The sequence below is a fragment of the Lepisma saccharinum genome, chromosome 7 (genome assembly GCF_977018435.1).
Source record: "Lepisma saccharinum chromosome 7, izLepSacc3.1, whole genome shotgun sequence".
NCBI classification, from domain to species: Eukaryota; Metazoa; Arthropoda; class Insecta; order Zygentoma; family Lepismatidae; genus Lepisma; species Lepisma saccharinum.
Window position 1 is genome coordinate 29,928,208 of NC_139235.1, and position 11,020 is coordinate 29,939,227.

The 11,020-nt window shown below is 35.6% G+C and overlaps 1 long non-coding RNA gene across 1 annotated transcript; it reads left to right on the forward strand.

Moving 5' to 3' along the window:
- The first annotated feature begins 1,480 nt into the window (after positions 1-1,480).
- On the forward strand, positions 1,481-7,856 carry LOC145990172 (uncharacterized). The gene is made up of 3 exons (XR_014441941.1): positions 1,481-1,541; positions 3,912-4,005; positions 7,768-7,856. It is a non-coding gene; the product is annotated as an uncharacterized LOC145990172 (long non-coding RNA).
- Positions 7,857-11,020: the final 3,164 nt, after the last annotated feature.

An 11,020-nucleotide genomic window follows, 5' to 3' on the forward strand; every position in this document is an offset into this window, starting at 1 on the left:
GTGCTGTGTGCACAAAGGAAGAGGAGAAACCTTGAAATGAACAAGAGGAAAAAAATGTTTGTGATTCCTGTGAATCTGAAGTGGAATGTGTTTACGGTTTCCTTTCGGGATACAGGCGGAACGTTGACGCACAAACGCGACAACCCGTTAAACCGTCTCTGAGACAATGAAAGTCGTGCCTCTTGCAACACGGTACCCCAAATCCTGGAAAGTGCATCCCCGACACGAACTGCGACCTTTGTCGCACAAGACGTCCACGACCGGCAACCTCCAGGTAAAGGGAAAAGTTATTTTTCCAGCAAATAACACAATTCCAGGCGGCGTCCAGGTGTAATGACACATTCGGAGCCTCCCCGCGGGTGTGACTGAGCACCTTGGAAGAGTCAACCTCACGTACTGCCGAGGACAACACCATCTCTCCCTTGTAACCGTGTGATGTATTGCACTTCGGCTCCTGTCCATTGAGGATTCGTGGGTGGGCGCTGGCTCCGTGTCACGTTGCTTCGTTTTATCTGTGGAAAGAGGACATTGGGAGGGTCGCTAAACCTTTGGTTTAAAGGTCATGTGGTCCTCGGTCGGAGGTAACGTTCTCGGATGTGACGTAATGTTGCTTGAACCATGCGGCTTTGGTACTCTTGGTTCTGCCTTGACTTGTTAATTAATCTTTGTGGACGATACATTAGAAATTTGAAGATCTTACGTAAATCGCCTTTTGCTTGAAACCCAACAGTTTTCGTAATTACTGCTATGATGTATACATTTTTCTCTTCATGTGTTCTTGTATTGTTTCACACTTTATCATTCATTTCTTTTGTTCATATTCCCTTTCTTAAATTATTTTCCCTATTTACTATTTTCTCTCCTATTTTATTTCCTCATTTTCATCTCTCTTTCTACTTCCCTTTCGCTATTCTTTTTCTCCACTTCTTCCCTTTTTTTCCACTTCTTGCCTTTTCCTCTACAGCTTTCCTTTCTCTATTTCTTTTCCTGTTTCTCCCGCACCATTCCGTTCCGCATTATCTTTTAATCTCTTCTTTTTCTCTGTTCTCCTCCTGTTCCACCCTTTTCTTCCTGTTTCACACTTTACCTCTCGGCCCTTTCTCTCCTTCTCTAGGGGTCTCCCGATGGCGCAATGGTAGCGTCGTCGCCTTGTAATCAAGGTGCCCCGGGTTCGATACCCGATGGAGGCACATGGTGGTTTTGATCCCACTTTAAACTGTATTACCAGTCCCAACCCATACAGCACACCAAGTTTCAGACATATTTCAGAAATATTGCAATCTTTCATATACGTTTCTAACATTCTGGTTTCGCGTTGACGTTACAGAAAGCATCACATGAAGTCCCAGTTTTGTTTCTGAAACATTGCAATGTTATCGTTTCATTGTCTAGTTTCTGGAACGTCTCGGAGACATTGCAACGTTGGATTCAGTCATCATCGGCCATCCGGGAAATTTTCTGAGGCGGCCATGTTGTGTTTACGTTTAACGTTGACCGGGAGTCGTGCACATCTTATGAAGAATAATGTTGTTTATTGAGTGGTAAGTTGAATATTATTAATACCAAAGTGTGTTTAATTGTGTTATACTTATGCACGCTATATATTTGATCTGTGTTGTGTAACGTGTGTGAGAACGTGAGTGGAAACAAGGCAGGCGTTATCAAACCAGTGTTTAAAGAAGTATTTCGTCTTGTTTGTTTAATTGAAAATACATGATGTGAAGAAGCATGGAACTTCTCGCACCTCATGAAACTAAAATAACAGGGAATAAAGTGCTTACCTATAAGCAGTGCACATTTATAGTATACCGAAAATAGATTGAATGGAAGAGACTGAAAGTACTTGTTGCTGAAAATGTATCATTTTTCGGTTACATTATAATTACCACCTTCCTAATTTTGTACAAAACTTGCCCTCTTAAAAAAAGTTTCTCACCTCCCTGTGCATAGTGAAGAAGCGTAGAATACTTTGAACTACATAAGTTGTTACGCTAGTAGTTTTTATCTAATAAGAAATATGTTTCTACAAATTCATTCTGCGATTTCGATACGTAAATCGAAGGCTGCAGCATTGTCACGTGCAATTTTTTTTTAGCTGTGTGGATTGTGGCTCGAGTCTTAGCGAACAGGCTACTACTGAAGATCACAGCATGATTTACATGGTGCTCCTATAATTCAGATTCTAATTTTACAGGACGCAATGAAATGTTGCTGCATTACAATTACCACAGCTTGAAGTGGGTGAAAGAACAAGTAACAGAAACAATATTTTTTTTAAATTTATTTGCTAACTAATTTTTGTGTTTGTGATTGCGATAATTTACCTTAAATCAGCAATGCACACAAGAAATACTTTTCCCAACTCTGTGATTACATTGCTTCAAAATATAATTGTCACATTATTGCAAACTTATGTAATCAGAATTTGATCTAAATATGGAATATACAGCATCCACCAAAGTAAAATTTTGACAGAGTGACTAGTGAAGCAAGCTTAGAGTTGTTTCACCAGGTTTTAATCTGTGCATGCGAATAATCTCTGACCTGACCTGGCCTGTTACACTGCCACACACATTCTTTAGTTATTGGTGGGTATAAAGATTACATTGGTGTGTGTGTTTACATGCAGGCGATCATTACTTTTTTACCTCCACACCATGCAGTTGGAAAAATATATCATGTATGGACTAGTGTATTACGTGATGAAGATAATATTACATTCATAAATGGTTTGGTCCTAGTTCCAATTGTTTAATTACAATTTCATTATGGTACACAGGCATTTTTTTCATGGTTCAATGTCTGTTTACACATGTACTTCAGAGTTATAGCAATCACTTTCTGTGTTTTTGCTTTGAGATTAATGTTTCACTTACATGTACTTCTCAATTGCAATCAGCCATTTGTTTACTACCATCTTGATTACGGACTACTACTGCCATGTGTGCATGATGCAAAGGGGTTTCTTAATAAAGTAAGGTTTAGGGCTCTTTAGTTTTCAAAAAAATGCTTTTGTGGTTAGGTTGGGTGGGCCATTTATAGCTCTTAAGTGTTCCAAATGAAAAATGCCTTGTCGACAAATGCTTGCGTAAGGTACTTTTTTCGTGTTTTTATTTATTTGCTAATGAGTTGCACTTTGGAATTCCAAACAGTGGTAATTACTTTCACCAGGATTCAAATTTATTGTAACAATAAATTCTACAATTTTGCAATACTTAATCTTCCTATGAAACTGAAAAAAATCATTAAACATTCGGAACCATTACCCTTCCAACACCTTATAATGTGATTTCTGGTCTTCAGTACTTCCTGCTATTCTCACAACCTGGTGAAAGAGTTCCGTGAGTATTCTCACCACTTGGTGAAAGTAGTTACAGCCAAATTTTAAATTACTTCTGAAACTCAATTCTTACTAGTTCAGCTCTCATTTGGTGGCTAAACCCTTCAATAATAAATAGCCCATGTACATTGAAGTGCAATTGTAAACAAAGTAGATGTGGTACTGGTTTAAATGACTGCAATCCTCTGAAAGTGACACATGCCATGACTGGACACAGTGTATATTATAAAAGAGTGACTAGCTTTGCCAGGTGATTCAGCTAGAACCTTTTTTATTACTTCTTTATTAGTTATGAGAGATACATGTTAATCAGCAATGGATAAGCAGCATGTTTCACTCATTTTATATTTTGTGTTGGCGTAGCAGTATGGTATCTTATGCAGGCACTGGAAGTATTGTCAGACTTCTAGAATGTTTTATTTTACTGTTCTGTAATTTTATAAGTAGTTTATGTGAAATGCAATATTTTCTACTTGCTTAGTCAACGGGTTCAAATTATGGAAAATTTTGCATTTCAGTTTGCATACAAATGAATTATTCCTTATACAATTTATGATTTTTTTTCTTCTAGGCACTGTTTGCCAACACCAGCCAAATACTAAAGAGCAAGAGGTGTCTGATGTTGTGGCTTGTGCAGGACAAACTTGGCTAGACAGAGAAAACAAGTAAGTAATAACGTTCTGTGATGGGCTAATTTGTATTTTTTTTTAGCTCAAGGAGTCATAAAAAACATTATGTTGATGATCCAAATTAACATGTAGAAATTACACATGTGCTGGATTCATTATTGTGCTTGTTTCAAAGTGTAATCTCCCATTACATACTCCATAATGTACAGTGATGGCATCAGCACCTTTTTTATAACTGCCACTAGCCACTATATTCATGTAAAGTCAAAGATAGCAAGAAATCTTAGCAAAACTCCCCCCCTCCCACCCATATTTGCCAAGTGTAAACACAGTAGTTATTTTCGGAACGATTGAAGATGACCAGACCACTCTCAGATTTTTTTCATATTTGGCATACTCTCTAATTGAGGCCTCCCAAATCACGAAACGTCTAGAAATTGCAAAATAAGCGAAAATAAGGCGTTAGTTTTCGGGCTGGTAACAGTCTATTTTCGCGAAATTTTTTGTTTCACAAGCAAAATATATATATTGCTGATACTACCACGACACCAAATTTTAACTATGTTTGCCTAACCGAAACTAACCTAACCACACGTCAATGGATCACAATTGTTTTGCAATTTCTAGATCCTGATACTACCATGACATGAAATTTTAACTATGTTTGCCTAACCTAACCACACGTCAATGGTTTGTGGGGCTAGTGTCAATAATTCACAATTATTTTGCAATTTCTAGACGTTTCCGACAAATTTTAACTTCAGATTCATCATTAGCAGGCCATATTTCTATCACGTCCTCTTATCAGTTGGCTGCAACAAACAAACACACAATGTATTTATTAAGACTGAAATGTAAAAATATTTTGTAGCCCTGTAGAACAGATATGGGTTGCAGAAGTTCAAATATATGGCTTGCTTTTATTTTACTCAAGGATAGTTTCATGTCAATTCTGGGTAATTCCATGTCAAACCAACCAAGTAATTGGTTGCATGACCATTTTAGAAAGAAAAAAATATTGTATTTAGTTCTCCTGGGCCAGCCATTTTTCCAACAATTGCCCGTGACTTTTTTTGCTCATGTAGAAGTTGACAGATTTCACAGATCTTCAATTGTCATACCTTGTAAGTTTAATTTCTGGTAAGTCAACTATTAAAATCCTATGTTACTATATTTTCTGATTTTTTAAGCCCAACTTTAAAAAAGAGAAAGGAAATGCTTCATTCATTATTCTAGGTATACATGTAGCTTAACATTACACACCAATGTCACAAATTAGATCGCATATGTTATGTCATATTTACCAAACAAGTTGAGTCTAAAAGTTGAGATTTTTACTGTGAGTTAGGTTCATGCAGGGCTTCCTTCCTCCATGCCAAATTTCAGAATTTTTCAAAAGGACCCATCTGAGAGATTTAAAACCGAAACTGTCAAAATTCCATAAACGGCCATGTTTCTTGACCCGGTCGTGAGTGGGGGTGATGTGATCAGCATCACCCCCCGGTACCCATGTTATTCGACGCTGGGTGGGCGCCGGGGCCGCTTCCACCGTTAGAAAAGTTTCCGGATTTGAACCGGCCGGGGATCGAACCCGGGACCTTTAGCATGGTAGTCAGACGCATTACCAACTGAGCCACCATGGCCACTGTCTTGTTACCCAAATTACCACCTTAATTTTTGTTCTTAGGATGCAATTTTGAGTAAAACATACTTGAATATCATAGAAAGTATGATTCATTAACTACAGAATGAATTTTGTTTCAGGTCTCTAGCTTTACTGATTTTTGAGATATTAAGGTTTCCGTAATTTGCTACATGAGAAAAAGAACACCTTTGTAATGTTGGAAAAAGGATGTTCCAGGAGAACTAAAGACAATAAATATTTTTGAACATTGTTTCTGATATCTAGAAACATGTACTAATAAGGTTTTTTTTTTCTAAAATGGTCATACAACCACCATTGGAGGGTTTCTACCAACAAAAGGGGTTTGAGAACTTATGATCCTCAATTTTAATGAAACTCAGCACATTTCATCTTTCATTGTGGTGAGAAACCACATGATTGTTTTGGTATTTACCTTGAATTATGACCCCTTCAACTTTTAGTTATTCCTTTTCTTTTATTCCATTCCCCAAACTTTCCAGTGTGAGCTGCAGTGTCCTAGAAGAAAAAAAATCTGTCGCTCTTCAAATTATATAATGTGTTTTGAGATTTCACAACGTTAACCGAAGAATATAGATTTCAGAGAAAAATGTGACATTCATATTCCAGTATATTAGTAAAATATTACCTGGTTTTGGCCCAAAAACAAGGTTTACTAGAATTTCGATTTTTTTAAAGGGAAAGTTGCAACACCAACTCAAATATTTTTAAAGTAAAGTTTCATATATATAATCTAACTTACACAGAAATAAAATTGGTGTTTTCATTCCTTCTCTGATTTTTAAAAAAATGTATATCACATTTTATAGTTTTCAAATTAGCTCTAAGAATCTAGATATCACAGATTCAATTTTTGGAGTATACAATTTTAAATAAGGTTTTCATGGATGCCAGGAAGGTGTCACCTTAAAATTTCATACTTCACCCATATAATTTTATTTCAGTCACAGTCATTTGAGTGAATTATTAAAAGGATATTGCAGAAATATGATAACTTTGAATTGACGGTGTTTCTTTCAGGGAGTGACACTATTATGGAGAAAATATGCCTCCCCCCTCCCTTTTGAAAAAAAAATCAGTGCTTGGCCCTATCTGAAAACATCCTATGGTCAAACATGAATGTTTTGTTCTTACCTTTATAATTACTAATATTAGTTTATTTACATTTGCTATGACAAAGACACATCTTAAAAAGTAGTTGAATACTACTATAACTTTTTAATACATGGAATAAAATTAACGAGGAATGTAACTTGTAGTACAATTTGTAGATTTGATCCCTCGGTTTAGAATGAGACTTTGTGTAGTGTTTGAGCACATTATAGCTACTGATATACCAAGGTACTAGCATGCACTAGCCAGCCATTTTCAACAAAAAGCACTTCATAGTTTTCCAACCGCTTCTCAAGTAGTGAAGATATTGTCCAATTGCCAAGTGGATCTGGTGGTCCAGTAGTAAGGCACCAGTTTGGCTTTTCCTTCCATGCCCTGCGTTCCTGGCATCCATGAAAACGCTATTTAAAATTTTATACTACAAAAAATGTGCTTCAATGATATCTAGATTCTTAAGAGTTAATGTGAAAAGTATAAAATCCGGTAGTCATTAAAAAAAAAGCAGAGGAGGAATTAATCACCTTTTAGTTTATTTCTGGGCTAGTTAGATGATAGTATATCAAACCTAAGAAAAATCGAAATTGTAGTAAACATTGTTTTTGGCCTAAAATCTGGTAATATTTTACTAATTTATTGGTGTACTAAAATGTGAATGTGATACGTTGTCATATTTTCTTTCTATTATTTTGGTAATGTTGTGAAATTTCAAAGAAGTTTGAATAATTTGTAAGGGAGCTAGAATTTTTCTTCCAGGACAGTGCAGCTCACACTTGGGGGCTTTGGCAATGGAAGAAAGAGGAATTACTGAACAACTTAGAGAGAGAGAAAAACTATGGTTTCTCACCACCATGAAAGTATTATTAAATGTGCCGAGTTTCATGAAAATTTGAGATTATGGGTACCGTGGTCTGGTTGAACTGATGTGGAATGACCTTATGCAAAATTTTGTTTCTTTAAATGATATTTCTGCCCACAGAATGCTAATTCAGAATTGATGTTACACGACATTATTCTCTTTACAGGTAAAACTGAATGTTGTTCCACTGAGGCTGTCTGAGTGAGAACTTGTGGTCTGCAGAAATTTCAACTGAACAAAAAAATGTATTTAGACAAGAAAATAAAGACTCTTTTGTGAAAAAATATATATTCCTTTGATAATACTTATCCTTTTATATTTGTTTCATGTGTGAATTGTTGTTTGAAGTCCACTTAATGTGCAGATAGGCTAATCAGGAGTAGACGTGCAATTTAAAGTGGGATTCCAACCACTGTGCAATGTGCCTTCACATGGTATTGAACTTGGGATCCCTTCACTGCAAGGTTCTTATTTATATTTCTCACAGTGTATTCTGAAACTGACGAACCTAGCCTAGCACAACCATTTTGAAAATCAATGAAAGATATAATATAAATCATTCAAAAATCATGTCTTGCATGTTCTCATTTTGAAATGTTTTGGTATAAGTTAGGAAATCTATGTAAAATTGTTTTCATGAAGAAATGGTAATGTAGGAAATCGTAGAACATCTTTGAAGCAGCAAGACAATGGAAATTTCTCGCAAGAAACAGTAATAGCATTGATAATTCTGACTGGCAAGTACAACCTCTGATACTGCACATTTTCAAGATTATAGAGAATGTCAAAACACATTTCATCAATTTTTAAACTTTGATTTGCTGTTATTGTTCAATTCTTATTTATATTGTTAGTTCCCAAAAATTGCCCAAGTTTAGCTTGTGTCCATTTTGCTCTTTTTTCTTGTGAACTGATAGTTTTCCAAGTTTTTATTTTTTACTGATTCTTTTAATAATAATAATCCATGGCTCCGCAGACCTTAGGGTGGCACGGCATACTTAACGGTTGCCAACTTTGTGGTCAATTTCTCCAATTATGTAAGTATGTAGGATATTCTTATCAAATGTATAGACTGCCAATTCAGGTAACTTGTAGGTCACTCTGCATGATCTCCAGAAAGTATCCAATAAGGTATCTCAGATGTTTCCAGAATAATGCATAATGGTCAGAACCAATATTATTAGAATCTAAATGGTGTAAATAATTCACAATAGCTATGTACAAGGTGATGGTAAATTACAGACATGCAAGTTTGCAGTTTAACTGTTACATTAATTTTGAATTTTTATTTGGGATGATATGCTCAAATTATCTGTTCATTCTTTTGTAATTAATATATAGAATATACCTTATTGTACCAGATTTTTCATCATAAAGTGACACAATGCACAAAGTAAATTTTAGTATTTAGTAAAATGTTTACATGCTTCCAGTCTATCATCAATTGGTAAAGTGGGCGAAAAGTGACTGGAGCATGATGCTGATAACATCACCCTCAATCCAACCTTCCTTGTGACGTGGCACAGCAAACCACAAAGAGCTTTGTTATTGCATGTAAAACTATATTCCTTTGTAAACAATTGAAGGTATTAATGATGATTACCAGTTTAATGTTTCATATTTTCTTTTGAGGTGTCTAAAGCTTTTTGTTTTTTTTAAACTCTAGCTTTGTCTGACATGAACGAATGCATAATCGGCAATTTTATGCACCTTTTCTCCTGACTAGATTAATTGAGATATGTGGTCAATTGATGGGAGATAAAATAAATATTAAGCATCATGCCTAATGAGGTTTCAAACCCAAGACCTCTGGCACTTTCACAGCATCACAATACTTGATTTTAAAAGAAATACTGTGAATTCTATTTTCAGGAAATTATTTACAAGTAAATATTGTAATAATATTTGAAGGGGGTTTAACCCCAAACCCCCCTCAAATATGCCATTTATGAATACAGTACTGATTCCATTCAATATAACAATAATGTGAAATAATATCACTGTAATGTAACTGAAATATCACAAAACTGTACGGAAATGTATCTGTAATGTTACACTGACATGTTTCTGCAATGTTACATTGACACGTTTCTGTAATGTTGGACTGACATGTTTCTGTAACATTACAAATGTTATGTTAGATTCGCGGACATTTTTACATTGCTGAAACATACCTGAAACATCACAGTAATGTTTCGCAATGTTGCTGCAATGTTACAATGTTTCAAGAGTTACGTATGCGTAACATATCTGAAACCATGTTGTGCTGTATGGGAATTAGCCTTACTGTGCATAAAGTGGACTTGAAGCACCGACTCAATCAAATAACCTTTTTCTTCTCACCGTGTTCACATTCTATGATTCCATTCAATATAACAATAATGTGAAATAATATCACTGTAATGTAACTGAAATATCACAAAACCTTGCGGAAATGTATCTGTAATGTTCCCCTGACATGTTTCTGCAATGTTACATTGGCACGTTTCTGTAATGTTGCACTGACTTGTTTCTGTAACATTACGAATGTTATGTTAGATTCGCGGACATTTTTACATTGCTGAAACATTCCTGAAACATCACTGTAAAGTTTCGCAATGTTACAATGTTTCACGAGTTACGTATCCGTAACATATCTGAAACCATTTTGTGCTGTATGGGATTTAGTAGACCTCCGTGGGGGAGTCGACTAAGCGCGGTACTACTCCAGGGAATCCGGGTTCGAATCCCGATCTGAACATGGATCATCTTTGTGGCACGGACTAATAGAAGTAGTAGTGTGCATAGTATTGTCATTCAATATCGCATTATCACAATCTAATCCTTGCCTTTCAGTAAGTTCGGGGGGAATGAATAACCCACGAATTTACAACAAACACTGCACAAGTTTATTTTCATTGTTTCATTTTAGTGGTAAGACTTTCGGGGGGTCCGGACCCCCTTGGACGTCCCCTAAATACGTCATTGGCAACTATCAGTTACTTTTGAAAGAAAGTTAACTCCAATTGAGTTACTTTTGAAAGAAAGTTAACTCCAACTGAGTTACTTTTGAAAGAAAGTTAACTCCAACTTAGTTACTTTTGAAAGAAAGTTAATCTCCAACTGAGTTACTTTTGAAAGAAAACTAACTCCAACTGAGTTACTTTTGAAAGAAAGTTAACTCCAACTGAGTTACTTTTGAAAGAAAGTTAATCTCCAACTGAGTTACTTTTGAAAGAAAACTAACTCCAACTGAGTTACTTTCGAAAGAAAGTTAACTCCAACTGAGTTACTTTTGAAAGAAAGTTAATCTCCAACTGAGTTACTTTTGAAAGAAAGTTAACTCCAACTGAGTTACTTTTGAAAGAAAGTTAACTCCAACTGAGTTACTTTTGAAAGAAAGTTAACTCCAACTGAGTTACTTTTGAAAGAAAGTTAAT